This window comes from Vespa crabro, chromosome 9 (assembly GCF_910589235.1).
Source record: "Vespa crabro chromosome 9, iyVesCrab1.2, whole genome shotgun sequence".
Lineage (NCBI taxonomy): Eukaryota > Metazoa > Arthropoda > Insecta > Hymenoptera > Vespidae > Vespa > Vespa crabro.
The window spans coordinates 8172501-8189305 of NC_060963.1; the positions used below are offsets into that span (position 1 = coordinate 8172501).

A 16805-nucleotide genomic window follows, 5' to 3' on the forward strand; every position below is an offset into this window, starting at 1 on the left:
TCCGCCACGTTCACTAGCGAACGACCGACTCTCCGCGTAATTTAGAGTTCTCGTGCCTCTTCTCCAAGTACCTTCTCCGCACCCGCCACCGCGAAATCGATCGTAAACGAACTTCATTCCTTCTACCTAACCAGCCAAACTTCTCCTTCGTTATTTCGACTAAGTAATTGCGACGCCGTTACGAGCATTACCGAGGTAAATAACGAGACCGGAGAATCGCAAGGCATTTGCGATTTATCATATTTCAAGGTACTCCCTTCTCTACACTTTGCCCGACGTTAATTACCCTTCTCATGAAATTAGCGAAGATACCTGTACGTCTTTTTCTTCTTCTTTTCTTTTTTTTCTTTTTTTATTTTTTTGCGCCCTTCCGAAAATAGCACGATATATAGAAACAATCATTCTTGTTATAACTCTTTAATAACGTCATATTACTTTGAAGTTACACGTTCATATTTTTTATTTCAATTTTCTTTTTCTTCTTTTCTTGTCATTTTTTCTTCTTTTTCTTTTTCATTACAAAATTAATAATTACTCTGTTTAATTTCTTTTTACGGTTAATAAACAATTATGTTACAAAGGGTTAACGGGTAAGATAATTTTTGAGAGGAATATTTGAAACGCTGTCGGCCAATAACGTTGCAAAATAGTTAATCGGAACGAGGACGAGTTTCTTTGACGATCTATAACATCCTTTCACTGCCTATTAACCTCGTCTGACATAAGCGAACAAGTATGTGTTCGTATCGAAGCGGTCCAGTTCTCATTGTTGGATTAAAAGGATTCCGTCGCGTACTCTTTCGTTCCTTTCACTACGTTTATAGATCGAACGATGGATTATCGTTCTACTTTTCCATTGCTCGATCCTTCCTGATATCAACGAGGAACGAGATCGTACCTCGGAATTATATCTGTCGGCTCGTATCTTTTTTCTATCCCTTCTTTTTTTCTTTTTTTTTCTTTTTTTCTATCTTTCAAATACACGCTCTACCTTCTACGTCATGTTTTACCATACTTTATCATCCGCATATGTACATACGTATATACATACGTATATATCTCGTAAAAAATTCACCTATCTACCGAGCTACACTTTTTGAAACTGACACGACGTTGCGAAATATCGCGAATTGGCACGCACGTTACATTCATTACCACCTATGTATTAGTATTTTATCATGAGACTTCATGCATCTGTGTATATTTCAAAGAGAACGAAGTTAAAATTAGTTCAAACAAAATTCTTTCGCATCTTATAGAATATCATGCCCTAATGAAAAATATATTTTATCGTCGAAATTAAACTTGTTTGGACGAAATAATTTATTCTGAAAATTCCACGTTAACAAATTTTCTTCTCTCTCTCTTTCTCTCTCTATTTTCTTTTTTTTTTTTTGACAAGTCGATTTAATTTCTATCGTAAGAAGGAAACTTCGTGCGATAAATTTAAACGTAACATTTTCTTTTCGGACCGTCAGGCACTCGTCTTTCGTATATTTTCATTAGACGAAGCACGTTTTGTTCTTTTTCCTCTTTGCAATTTGGTAAGGAAAATTTGATGACGCCGCTAAAATTTCACCTAACGAGGGACGTTCCTTATGGTCTCTCATGTATCATGAAAATTTTCTCCGAATATGAAATGGCGATTCAACCAACGATAAGATTCCAGTATCTCTTCCTTATATTTTTTCTCCTTCCTTAAAACGAGATCCACGAAGAGCGCCATGATTGTTGTGAAATAAAATTTTATCTCCATTCCACGAACGATTACACAAAAATTGAAAAATAAATGGTGACCTATTCAAACGTAGAAATTATTAGAACAATTAACGTTAAAAGCGATCCCACGTACTTATATAGTATCTCCTACGTACAAAATGAATGTTACATTGCAAGACGTTCTCTCTGGAATCTTATAAATACTTGGAAGAGACACGAGCAGGTGTAAAAGACAGCGGTTGCGGAGAGAACGAAGGTCGAATTTTAATTGGTCGTGTAGCCGTGCGCTTATGAAAATGAAGCGTGAAGTAACAGGATGCGAAGAAGGACGAGGAAATAGAAGGGATAAGAGGGAATATAAAGTGATGATAAATATGCGAAAATGATGGGAGACTTGGCATTTACATCATACGAATCCAAATTTGTTGCATTCACCTTTCTAGAAAAAAAATTTTTATTACAACAGATAAATATCTCTTTTTTCAGAGTTTCTTAATTTATCATAGAGCACATGAAAAAGAAATAAGAAATTATTTTTGATAAAACTTAATAGAGACATCTAACGATCTATAAAATAAATAAATGACGAATTTTTATTACATTCTCGTTTGACTTACGTAATATTCCAGAGGTATATATATATATATATTTCGAGAACAATAGGTATTTTCAAAGGATTGTACGAGAATGAAATTTGATTAGCGAGAGAACGTAAATATGGAGTCAAGTCTGTACAGAAGCTACAGATATCGCAAGCCAAAGGAAATAGGCGAAGGAACGTAGAAGGAGGATACGAGTAAGCTTAGGACGTGCAGTTATTAACACCGTGCCACGAGCGTTTATGGGAACGTAATGCCGTGCAGTTTCTATTAGTCCCAAGAGCCTCGTCTTCGGCAAGATACGGTGGACGCGTAAGGTAACGCCGCCGTTTCCACCGGCCGCTCCTCGTCTTCCTACAAGAGGAGATTAAATTTTAATTGCTGCCGGAATTAGAGCCGTAAGCGTAACTCGCCGATAATATTACCAAGAGATATAACAAAACTACACCATAACGAATTTTAACTGGAACTTTTGACGAACGAACGTATCAACGAAAACGATTTAATTTGTTAGAATGATTTAATCGATCGCAAATTAATTCGTTATAAGGATTTAACTTATTTTCGAATTATCAATATATCAATTATCTATCATTTCTACTAATTATATCGATTAATTTACTAGTATTTCGTAATTAATCAAAATATATTACATACATTCATGTTTATCGATCATAAATTTCTCAAAAATTAACGAATAAATAAATAATTTAATTTACTTATACTGAACGACTTTCTAATCCTCGATTATGATTCTCCGATTATAGTGAACTCCACATAGATGGATAATTGCATCCCCCGAGGCATCGTAACTTCGTGAAAGGAACCCTGGATGACTCTTTTCGAATTACTCAACGACACGGAACTTGCCTCTATGTATTATATACGCTCTCTAGTCTTTCGATATAGATCGTTTGCTTGGATTATTTCTATTAGTTTTTTTCAAAAAATATAAATAGAAACAATAATATCACACGAAGATAGAAAGATTTTAAACAAGGAGAAAACTCAGGAATAAGGAAAGATGTGACTTCTATATTCATGAGTATTTCTTATTCCGTGCCAAGAAGCTTTCGCGCGAGAAAACTTTAACGAACGAACTCTACTTCAGAACTTTCATTAAGATAAATATTTCAAAACACAATGATCAAGAGTACTGTGCATTGAAATTTGAAATTCGTATAAGTCGTGGGTAATATTAAATTTATAATATTTTGTTCTCACGAAGATTTTTCAATTTATTCTTTTATATATATATATATATATATATATATATATATATATATATATAATTATATATATATAATTTTTCCTCTTCTTATAATGATTATGTTATTCTACGACGTAATCGACAATTTCTATCGCTTGTAACGTAACGCTCGATGAGCAGTAAATGTAAAAACTCGATGTAACGAAGATATGTAGGTACCTTCACCGTGTTCAATGTGAACGGAGATCGGTGAAAGGACCATATCGAAAATGTAAGTTACGCGATCGATTGAAAGCTTCGTTTCTATGGAGCTTAAACGATTCAGGTGAAAGGTAATCTGATGTAACACTTTGCTTCTTCCCAGACCGCTCTTTGCCAATCTCTTTTAAACGTTCGATTTATTTTATCTCGACTTATGATAGTATTGATAACATTCTTGCATTGACTAGACTGAGTGAATTCGAAGAACAATGAGTCTTTCATTTATTTAAATGATCAAGAATCTATCGATAAAAAATTTTGTTGGCTTTCGTTGGTAAATTCGTAAATGACATAAGACATATCATTCAGAAAATTAAAAGAAATATTTGACATAGAAATTTCTATCGAGTTTTTTTTCTCTTTTTTCTTTAACGTATCAACCTTTACGTCATTAAAATATTTTGGGGAAAAAAAAGTCCATCAAAAGTATATAAAACCGTTTGAACTCGTAATTGCCTGAGAGACTTGGTATATATATATATATAAATATATATATATATATATATATATATATATATATATATATTTATTTATTATATCGATGCAGCGCACATGGCATACGCGAAATTGATTTTTAAACGAGGGACTCTAACCAATGGCTCTGAACGAAGGACATAAATTGCATAGAAAACTGTACTTAAAGCTGTGGCGGAACGTCGATTAACTTCCACACCGATATTTATTACCATGTGTCGTTTCGGCTCCGTTGCCTCAACGATAGAGACTTACGAGCTGGCATATCGCACGACTTCCGTTTTGAAAGCACCAAATAGATTAGGTCTTACACATTTTATCTCTCGATTCTTCTTCCTTGAGATTATCTTTCTAATGATATTCGTTCATATGTTCGATCAATTTTTACTTATAAGGAACTCATCTCTTATAAAAATGTATTAAAAAAGAAAAGAAGATAGAAATCAATTACGGCAATGTTAGGCAATAAGATAGAAAATAGAATGTAGAATGAAATATACAATTTCTTACATAAAGTTTGAATTATTAACCTCGTTGTTACATTATTGAATTATTATTTGATATGCAATCTACGTTACGCTTTCATCATTATTCTTTACACATCGAAAGGTTCGCAAATTGCCATGATTAGGAGGCGCTTAATTGGCAATTATTATTTTGCGTAATAAACGAGGACAGAAATACGAGGCGAATTATTAACTTTGTAGCTCCATCGCGCTAAAATGTATGATCAACGCACGTTGTTTATTACCGAAAACGATGGTTGAACAAACAGACCGTTGTTTTTCGAGACGTATTCTCATTTATACAAATTAATTAACTGGTCATTCTGAATTGGCATTCCTAAGTATGAAATCTTGTCGCGATTGACGATGAATCGTGTGGAATCGAACGTTCACTAACGATCGATCAGTATAAGGTGGTGAAAGGATGCTCTTAGTAGGAAGTAGAAACATACTTTTCCTTTTGATCGTATATGTTGGACAGTAAGATTAAAGTCGTTTTACTTTCGAACTAGAAAGGAAAGGAGAAATACTTCTGCGTGGGAGAATGAATAATAACGATAATGATAATACTCTTCAAACGATGAATTCTCAAAACAATAAAAAAAAAACAAAAATAAAAACATAAAAGTGAACTACCGACGTTAAGTTACTTATAAAGAGGTCACAGGCAGCGTACTAACACCGATTAATCTCGAGTTCGAACGAAGGATCCTGAAAATCAATTACCTTCTTGGCAAATATACAACATGAATAAACAAGGAAATATAGCTACGATAACTGTCAGTAAGGAAAGACCATACAGGTCAGGCATATCGTCGTTAAATTAGAATAACCGTTGAGAGTAGTTACCGTATTCTTAAGTTATTTTCATTTGGCTATTCAAAAGAAATGATCAGTTTAATAGACATGTCAACGTGCATTAAATTCTTATTACCACTAAAATGATATTCAAACATCGATTGAATTAAAAGACACAAGAAAAACGTCTCGATTGAAACTTTAAATCATTTTTTGAAGATACTCCGTAAGCAATTTCACGTTCTTAAGAGGAATCTTTTGAAATAGGAAAGAGTGTTTAGACAATATTCTTTGCTACGACAAATCAAAATTGATAAGAAAGATAAAAGATTGACGATCAAATCGTTATATTGATAAGGAAACTCGGTTATTTTTTTTGTAGACAATATTGTTTCGATATCGATAGCCATTTTAGAGAACCAATCGATTATGTTAAAGTCACGTTCAAAATACATTGAAACTCGTATCTGTCGAAAAAAAGAAAACAAAAAGAAAAAAAAAAGAAAGAAAGAAAGAAAGAAAGAAAGAAAAGAAAAAAGAAAAGAAATATATATCCCTTTCGTTGATACTTCAAAAAATAAATCAAAGCAAATCGTATTTTGTAGAGTGAAAATAGACGAGAGAGTGTATACGATCAAGGAAAGGATTAGGGCGATTAGGAGATTTATTATGGTAGACAAAATTGCACGATTGCACGCGAATAACTGCGGAGGAGTATCGTGCGCAAACGCGTGACACGCATACTTGGCATGGTCGCGCGCGTGTCACGCACGCACGATTGAAATTTAATTAAACCCCATCTCGGGACTGTTAGTTGGCCTTCTCCTATCCGCTACTAGGATCTCCACACCTTTCGTCTCAGCCACTGGCAGTCCTGCAATTTTCCTCCACCGTTAATTGAAAGCACGCTTGATTAATCCGAATTAAATCTGGTCGGTTGATCGAGTCGATCCCAATTCCAAGTGTACGACCTCGAGTTCGGCGGATTAGTCGAAGGAATTCCTTTCCTTCGTGATCGAATCGTCTTCTTTTTTCTCATTTTTTTCATCATTTTTTCTTTCTTTCTTTCTTTCCTTTTTTTCTTTTTTTTCCTTTTTTCCTTTTCTTTTCTTTTTTACCTTTTTCTCTTATCGAAAACTTCTTATTGGGAGTTACTGGTCCACGACGATAAAGAAATTTTACTTTCGGTTCCAAGAAGAAAGTTGGCAGGATTAACGAAAAGTAAGAAAATGCAGTGGAATGGTACAAGTGGAATTCTACTGACTCGTTAGCGAAACCATGAATCAGAGAATATATTATACTTACTGGTCGCAGTTGTTGCAACCGTAAATTACTAATTTCGGAACCATTTCATAATTTATAGCTCGGCCGGCCACGAATTTCAATCGTAATGCGCATCTACGAGGAAAGTTGCTATACGCGCGTGCGTGGCCGAGTTTCGTGAATTAAAGAAAAAGAGGAGACGGAGAAAAGAGGCGAAACTCTCGTATAACTGAGAAAGAAAGAAAAAAAAAAAGAAAGAAATGGAGGATCCGTGGTGCAAGTAAAAGGATCGTTAGGCGGGAAAAAAATGCGGGCGCCTTCGAAAGCGGACCCAACTCGATCCGCATCGTAAGTTATTTTCAACGAGAAAGTTAAGTGCCGAGCGGCCTTAATTCGCGCAATAAGTTCGTGCCGAAGGTTCGAATGAAAGTACGCAAGTCGCTTGTTTTTATCGACATAAGTCAAAGTACGATGTAGCATACCTACGATGTGTTCAATTCGAAAATCTATATATTTACCAATTTAAAACAATAGAGATTAAAAAATAATAATACAAAAAGTAAAGAACATGTAAAAAAAGAACACATTTTATTTAAAAAATAAAATTAATACGATATTATTATTCTATGTTCATATTTATTAATTTTATTAAAAAAATTTTAAATAATAGCCAATATAAATAATTTGATAAAATATATTTCTGAGGAAATATATTATAAGACAATTTTGCACTTATCCGTAAAATCAACCGGGAAACCTTTAGAATTAAAGTTACTCTCTTGTTTCCTCCAACAACGGAGACTTTTAGAGAGTTCCTACTGTTTTAGAACGTTTTATATATTTTTATTTCTTCTCTCTTTATTGCGTGTAATATACTCTTGTTGGTTTGCATATATTTACGATAAGCAATATAATTTGCACGCGTGCTTTTCCAGAATTGCAAGGAAGGAGCAAATGAACGAACGCTGCATTGCGGCTTTATTCAAATATTCCGTCTCGTGCTCAAGCAATAAATCTAGATTTATACTTATAAAAACTTGATTCGGATTAGGCTTAAAATCTTAAAAAATTAAATGTCGCACACAATTATGATCTTTTCATTGAACGTAGTTCATAAATGAAAAGAAACGCTTATTATAGAAAGATATTTGTTGTAGCACCATCTATCGAAAATGTAGAAAATTATTTGCATTCGTTAAACCACGGGGGAAATTCGCAAGCATATTTTTCTACGAAAAACCAAGCGAGGTTTCCAAAAGGATTTCCTATACGTGATTACACGATTTCCATAATTTCCCCCGTGGAGTAATTTCGAGGCAACGCAACGATAATTTCGTTAGCCGCGAAAGTTCAACGATTTATGAGTATTTCGAAATATAAAATTTATTTTTCGTTTGTAGGAATTATCATTTAAAAGCCGTTTGGTTTTGTATTTGGCTTATACAAACTATCTAAAAAGATCGTTGAAAATACTTATCGAAATGTAACGCGGGTTTTCAACGTTAATAATTATTAAAAGCATTACTATGCTTATTCGCACTCGTGAAAGCATAACTTCCGGCTATACGGAGAAATAGGAAGGGCGCACGATGCTTTTACGTATATGTCACCGCAATACGAAATATTGGAGTTACACACGCGATCCCGAATCGGTCACCATGCGTATTCCAATTAATTTCCGGCTCCGTTGTAATTGCAGGACGTTGTTAAATTTAACGAGCAACGTATTCGAAAGAGACATTCGTAACGCGCCATGAGATCAAAAGGAAATAAAGGCGATCGTTAAATGGGCGATAAAAGATAGAACACGTAATAGAAGATCGAAAACGAACTTTCCTTCTTCACTTTGCTATTGTTCAAATCGGATGATTTTCAAGAGGAATAATTAAATATTTGATATTAAACAAAACGGCAGCTAAATTGCATGGGGTTGATGGGAACAGTTTCTGACACTTTCCTACGAAAGATTCGTTTAAATTTCTCGCAGATGCGAGAATTAATGGATTTTCACGGGACAGGCGAGTTCGCGTTAATGCAAGTCCACTTCTATCGTGAGAAATTCACCAAGCTTCGATGAAACCAAACGAAAGGTCCGAGAGTTCAACTCTAATTAGCGGCATGGAGATGCACGCATGAAGTTTATGAAAGCGAAGGTACACGATGGGTACTCGTCGACGTGCCTCTTTTAATTTTCCATTCCCGAATACTTTTTTTCCCCATTTACTTGTCGTTCGAGTACGCCACTGTATATACCTATATAAATATATACGATATACATAAACCTCGTGGAAGCACCTATACACTTTACCGATATCTATACAATACCTTAATATACTCTAATATCCGATTTTAATGACGATTCGTACGAACCGAATACGAAATAAGACAAAGTAAGACTTCCTTTATCACCTTCTCTCTCTCTCTCTCTCTCTCTCTCTCTCTCTCTCTCTCTTAGTTTCTTCCTATTTCTATGTGAAGATCACAGCTTTGTGTAAAAGCCATTATAGTCGTTTGTATCACGTATCCTACCTCGTTACCAACCAAGCGTGCTCTTCCCAAAAGGCATGAAACTATACTTTCACCGATTATTGCGATCCATCCTTTTAAAAGCCTTGCGAATACTTGCCAACACTTGCAAAAGCGTTACGACAATTTTCGTAGAAATGATAGTTAGTTTGTCTTTTATTTCTTTTTCTTATGTTATATGTTGAAAGATAAGAATTTGAACTCGTTATTAAACATATGATGATTCTGTTATTATATTAATGCGTTTAATTAATTCATTTCAAAGGTAATGTTTCCTTAAGAACTTTACATTCGTGGCAAGGGAAAATAATCAAACTATATTCGCGTGAGTAATTTACAAACACGAAGATTCTACAAGCATAAAAGCTTCTCGATCTAGAATTTAACATCAACGTTAATCGTAGAGGAACGATTGATAATACCACTTAGAAGCTACGCTTACGTGCTTGTACAACCTGTTCTCGAGAATTGCCTTTTGTTGAAGGAATTGCTGAAAATGAAGTTAACGCGGTAGGTACACTCTACGAGCTTCCACGAAGCAATACCAAGCGAGATAATCGTCAGAGAGACACCATAATGGCTTGCGTCAGTCTAATCACCGTTGTATGTGTACCATGGATGTAAATAAACGCGCAGAAATTGCCCCACCACTCACAGTGTTATAATCAAAAGCACTCTTGGAAAATAGCAAACGATCGATTTCTTAATTCAATTAGAATAATTAGATACTCGAAATACTATGGACGAACACGTATTAATTGAAACGTATTCCATTGAACATTAAATTAAAACGAACGTCGTTATCCGATAAAATAAAATAACATTGATCGATTCCATCAAATTTTTAATTCGCGTTGAGAATATCTTTAACAGAATTTTCCCTATAGGTAGAAATTTGTATATGGAATGTCATTGCTTTTTCAAACAAAGCTTTCTATAATCCCGTAACAATATTAACTCGGCATGCGTCTTCGCGATAATTTTAATCGTTTGACAATTCGTAATAATACAATCGTAGTAATACGGAAAAGCTTAGATATTTATGGTATAGAAAGGGCGAGGAAGAGAGAGACAGAGAGACTAAGAGAAGTTGACAACATTAGACAGAGTCGTTGACGAAGATAATGAGCTCGCGTTGCAAGTGGTTATATAAATTAATTACGACGTTAACGATGCGCTGACGTTCAATTCTACAAAGAAGACAAGGAAACAGCATATTCGTCGAACACAGACATTAATTACAATAACTATTGCGAAAAGAACAAGTCCACGATCTAATAATCAAATGAAAATATTTTTTTTTCTTTTCTTTTTTTAATTTACTTCCTAGATTTTATAAATAATGCCGTTAAGTATACACAACTGTCGTCTACCGCAAAGATTGCTCAAGATTTAAAAGATACGTGTAACGCAAAAGACCAGAAAGATGAAAGTTTCGGTCGTCAAAATCGTCTCACAAATTTAAGACTTCTTGCAAGATAAAGATAAAGAGAGAAAGAGAGAGAGAAAGAGGATCGAGGTAAGAGGAGAGATCATAATGAAGCGCTAATTGCACTGCCATTACTCCGAGCACGATAATTTATATTTTATCGCAAGGAAAAGTAACTGAAAGCGAAAGAGGACGATTACGTCGCCATTATCGTATAACAGCTACGAGGAAAAATTTTTTACGTTGAGATTTAACGCAACGAGATAGAAACCGAGAGAACTTTAATTTTGATTTTGATTGAATAAGATCAACCCAGACGCAAGATTTTTTCTCCCTTATTATTTTATTTATTTTTTTTATTCTTTGTATTTTTTCTCTCTTTCCTTTGCTTTTTTTCGTTTCGTATGACGGAAAATCGTGAAGAATCTTTCAAAACTTTTTAATAAGAAACTTTCGCCGAACTTCGAAGGTTTAACGCGATGCTTGCAATTCTATCGTTTCGCAAGGATAAACACTCGATGATGTTAAAGCGACAAACCGTACGGCCATCTTTCGAGATAAAAGTGGTAAGGGAGGATGGAAGTAGAGAAAGAAGCAATAAATATGAAATCGCTCGAAGGCTTTTCGTTTTCCATTAACTCTCTCTCTCTCTCTCTTTCTCTCTCTCTCTCTCTCTCTCTCCCTACTCTCCACTCTCTCTTACACTCCCTTATTTATCTTCCCTTATTCTTATTCTCCTCATTCTCTTCTTCCTCTTCTTATCTCTGCTCTCATCTTCGTCTCTCATCGCGGTGGGAACTCGTTTTATTTCAAGATGTAAGCCATAACTACCGGTGGATAGGAAAAGAAAGCCGAGCAAGGATTTTCGCGGGATTATTGTTTCAGGAGGTCGCCGTACTACGGGTGGTTCGGCTATACCCACACTATAGTAATACGTTTTCATGCTTGAGGAATAGGAGAACTTAATCCGTGGAGGTTGCATCGCGTAGTTTCCTTGACGAACATCAATTTCATATTTTTTCTTTCCTTTTTTTTTTGTACCTTTTTTACTTTTCACTTTTCGATATCGAAGAAACACAATCTGGATTACGAAAAAGATTAAGAAAGCGAATTACGGAAATGGAAGGAATACTCGTCTGTAAGTAAGTACATAACTCGACTTACGTAAACGATTAAAAGTATGGTCGATCCTTTTCATATGTGTTAAGGATTAAAAGTATGATCAGCCTTTCTGCAGACATGCTTTCCGATTCGCTTTTGTAAGACATAATCGATGTGAAAGCGAATTCTCCAATGAATACGATCATTTTAAATAGAATTTTTCGAAAGGATCGTAAGACAACCTATTGCTAAACTTCAAGTTATAAAACCGTCTATTTTGCGATAGACCATTAATATTCTGATCTTTAAAAATATTCTCTCTCTCTCTCTCTCTCTCTCTCTCTCTCTCTCTCTTTCGATCTTTCTATCTTTTTCTTTCTTTTTCTCTTTCTATCCGTCTCACATCTTTCTGTGTTGTTAGAGGAAGAGATAGAGGTGAAAAATAGAGAATGGACGAAAGGCGGAGAAAGATGGAGAGCGTAATTGCCTTCACGGAACAAAAGCCGGAAGCCCGGACGAAAAAGCCACGCGGAATGGAAAAACTGGCGCATCTCCAATTCGCTCACGCCGATACACAGCGGCGACCACCCTTTCTATCCTCTTCCTTCTCCTAGTCGGCTCGTCGTCCTTGTTGGCTCGCAACGAGCCACGGCTTTGTGCGGCTACACGCCGGAAAATCGACATTTTCGGCTGCAATGATCGTGCTCGAAGCTTCGAATTCGTTCTTTCCTGAATTTGCCTCATTTTCTCTCTCTTCCTTTTTCTTTCTTTCTCTTCATCTCTCTTTCTCTCTCTCTCTCTCTCTCTCTCTCTCTCTCTCTCTTTCTTTGGCATCGGGAACTCGCGTTTCATCTGATTTTTCGAGATGAAGAGAAACTTTCGATATAAATGCTAGCTCGAAAGCAAATAATTTCTTCATTTTAGATGCAAGCTTTTACGTAACGTAGATACTCATCTTCCTTTCCGACTTACCTGTAACAGAAAAAAGAAAATACATAAATTTTGACATTGATTTAATAGGCATTGAAAAATTCATTGAAGAAAAGAAAAAGCATTCATATGCATATTGATCGTAATTATATATATAATATATTCCAATTCATTAATTAAATAAATAAATAAATGAATAAATAATACGCGAGAGAGAGAGAGAGAGAAATAGAGAGAGAGAGAGAGAGAGAGAGAGAGAGAGAGAGAGAAAGAGAGAGAGAGCACGATTAAGAAAACTAAGACGAAAGTAAAACGCGTTTAACGCATCGATGCGCGTAAAGAGCCATGTAATAGGAAAATACGCGACCCTACGTTGTAAAAGACGAATCGCGTTCGATCGAGCGAGAAAATTCCACAGACCGTCTGGTAGAATGGGTAAGAAGTACTCCTCTTACCAAGCCGAGATAGGGAAAGGATGTAGATCCTTCTTGACGGCCTCGCCGATCGAGACGTCTCGTCTCTCCCTGAATCCATCGATAAACCCCGCTCTAATCCACTCATCTCTCGGGCAACCTGCATAGGGCGTTGTCCTTTCTATAAACGAGTCTTCGTTCTTTCATTCCTTCGACACCTACCTTTTCCATTTCATTTCTTTTCCTATGCCGAATGATGTTTCGTCTAATATCATTATTTAATGAAACTCTAGAGAACAATGTAAAAATACTTACTCACACATACATCTGTCGATATTAGATTAGATGGATTAAATTAAATAAACGTAGGATAGACTCATACTTATAATCGATACCAAATTTATGGAAAACTATTTGATCTCTCGTATACGTCATACGATACAAGTTAACGAAATTTTGTTGATATTCATTTAGTTAAATAGGATAAGACCCGTCGAAGCCGATTTAACTATTACCGCATACTTTGTTTATACTCAAACCTTGAAAAGATTATAAGAGATTAGAAAAAAGAGTTTAGAAACAAAAAGAAAGAAGATAGTAATCACTTTAACTTCTTTTAATGATCGATGTTGGTTGACAACGAAGAGAAGGAAGTTTGTCTTCGAAACGGAGCCACGAAATGGCTCAATAAAGACGAAGAAAATAAAAGAGCTCGCTTAACGTAGGAGTCTTACACGTAATTTCCTTCCGAGATTCTTCTCTCGGCTTCGATGATGAGGTAAGATCGATCGACGAGGCTTAAACTCTGAAAGACCGTCGGGGGTTGATTAAAGTGCCCCGTCAAAATGGCGAGGATCGTAGGGGAAGAGGTAGGGGTGATATTCGATGCCAGTCTAGCGAGTACATTCATGCCACGTCAAAGCCATATTAAGTGGCTGTAGCAAAGTGCCACAACTGAAACTAATTTCCTGGACTGCGTTTCGAATTCTGAACGAGTCAAGTAGACGTGCTATATACCTATCTACGTCACAGGGATTTTCGGCTCAAAGAGAAATTACTTCGCCATTATTTTACGTTGCTAACTTCAAAGGAGTACCCAACCGCGTGTCCTTTTCAAGGATCTCAACTAGAATTTCAACGTAGTCTTCGCTAAAGAGAATAAACAAAACCGCGAGATTAACATTTTCTATAGGAGGAAACATTGAATTTGCTTTTGGGTACTCGTATCCCGAAGTAAATTAAGATAATCCGTCCAGCACGAGACGATATTCGTTATCGATTATAACGAAGAGAAGAAGGTTAACTCGAGCTTTCGGATCGTTGAACACGAACCGCGAGAAAAACCGACTTCCTCCTTCTCCTCTTCCGAAAATCCTCTGAGCGAGTTCATCGTGCGAAAAATAAGCGAAGAAATGGTGGAATCGAGACAGACAGAGAGAGAAAGAGAGAGAGAAACAGAGAGAGAGAGAGAAAGAGAGAGAGAGAGAGAGAGAGAAAGAGAGAAACGGACTTTGCGATAGTTAAGCCACGGAAAATTGAGTGGCCACCCTTTACTGAACACAAGAGAAAGAGATAGAGGAATAGTCTTTCGTTCGCCATCTTCTTCCATCTAGAATGGAAAAGTCGTGGAAAAGTTTCGGACGCGATCTCGTATTACGGATAAGCCGCCCAACCTAGATTAGATTCCGTTTAAATGGCCATGTATTCCTCTCGAACGAATCCAAAGCTTCCGGATGTGACATTCATATTCGAGATACGCAAGCTAATGTATTCACAGCGATGTGCTCGCTAATTATTCAGCAATCCAGCACGTTCCGGCTCGTAGGTACGTGCTCGCGCGAGCACAAAGGTGCGAATAAGAGCGAGAACTGAGAAAGGAACGAAGGGCAAGTAACCTCTTTTTCCTTTTCTCCAACGAGAAGGATCCACAAAGAGGATCCAAATAAAAAGAAAAGTCCAGTTATCTTTTTTGTGCTACCATCTCTTTTACTATGACAATGTAACGACGTCGACTCCTTTCTTGTTAATTCATTTTACCAATGGCGAAACTCGTTCAAGGCTTTTCCTGGTATTACACGCGAAAGAAAAGTACCTTTGTACGTTTTCTCATCAAAGAACGTAATCCGATAGTTTGCCAAGAGATGAACAGAGGGATAACTAGAGACGTAGATAGTTCACAAAAGGCAAAACTATTTTATCTGAAAATCGAATTCCGATGTAATAATAATAAAAAGATCAAAATAATGTTTATTTCAGATTATTTCATGGTCTAACGATGGAAGATGCTTTTGGAAAGTGAAATGCTATGTGAAAAGTCCGTTAGGTCGTACTATTAAGGTCACACTGCACGTGATCGGCCCACTTACCTTCTCCAATGATCAAAGAGAAATCGATATATGTGAATCGCATAGGTTATATCAAGATATACGAAATAAGTACGAAGACTCGTCGAATTAGCAAAAAATTTAATCGATTCCGTTCGAAAAAATCTTTATCTTTTTAAAGAATTTTAATTTTTTGAGAAGAATTCTTTTTCGAAAAGGATAGCGTCTCTCTTCTCGGATAGAAAATAAAGCAATAGTAATGAAAGTATATAATCCGAGTTCTTCTTCCCGACGAGTCAGAAAACGACAAAAGGAAACGGTAGAGGGAAGGAAAATGTCTGAAAATGGGAAGACGTTGAGTCTGTTAATAGGAAAGTATCGTACTCTCAAATACCTCTCGCGAGTCGATTAAAATCGTTTAGCCTGAAAACGACGCAGACCGCGAGCAGCTCATTGCCGTGGATACGATTATGGCTAACGATAAGAATTAGTATAAAGAGTTTGGTCCAACTCTTAAGATTTTCTCTCTGTCTCTCTCTCTCTCTCTCTCTCTCTCTCTCTCTCTCTTTCTCTCTCTTTTAAGGAAATTCTTGATCGTTTTGGTACGTTCTAAACTCGTAAGAAAGATTTACGAGAGTCACCCTTTCGTTGAAAGAAAATGGCATTGAATTTCAATGAGTCCTCCGATTTCGTTCGTTGCATTAATATTTATCTCCTAGAGCGATATCAACGGTAAAGAGAAAAAATTTCAACTCGTTTTAGAAAGCAATATCGTAGATGGTAGGGCTTATTTCGTGAGAGAAACAGAATAAGGAAGGATCAAAAAAAAAAAAGAAAAAGAAAAACGAAAAGAAAAACTAAAAGAAAAAAGGGAGGAGAAGGAAGGATGGTATGCATAGAGTTTCTTCGTAAGGTGACTCGTTTTACTTCGATGTAAATGCGAGATGAACGTGCACGAGAGAAAGCAGAGAGATAGGACTCCTTCGAAGTATACCGAGCTCTCTCGTTATTACCTCTCGTATACACGGAAACACGGCCTCCGGAAACCCGATTGGTTCCTTCGTAATCGTTCGTGCTTCGAATCTCTGGTAAGCCTTCAGGAAAATCACTGGGGTAACAAGATTCAACGTTTCGTTCGACCGGAACCCGACTTTCCTTCGTATCCGCGCCTATAAACCCATACGAATCGATCGTTCGACTCTACGTGCCAGCTGATTGAAAGTAGACGCGCGCCCTCCTCATCCTCATCCTC

At 36.2% G+C, this 16805-nt stretch overlaps 1 protein-coding gene across 4 annotated transcripts in view; it reads right to left on the reverse strand.

Annotated features, from left to right (window-relative positions):
• Positions 1-16805, reverse strand: part of LOC124426528 (polypeptide N-acetylgalactosaminyltransferase 2) — a 97307-nt gene that overhangs the window by 49420 nt on the left and 31082 nt on the right. For 2 of the 4 annotated variants that reach the window (XM_046968288.1, XM_046968290.1), the window contains one exon: positions 11950-12858. The exons of the other annotated variants lie outside the window; for them this stretch is intronic. The gene's annotated coding sequence lies outside the window, so the exon portion shown is untranslated. The remainder of the gene's footprint in view (positions 1-11949; positions 12859-16805) is intronic. 4 annotated transcript variants of the gene reach the window in all.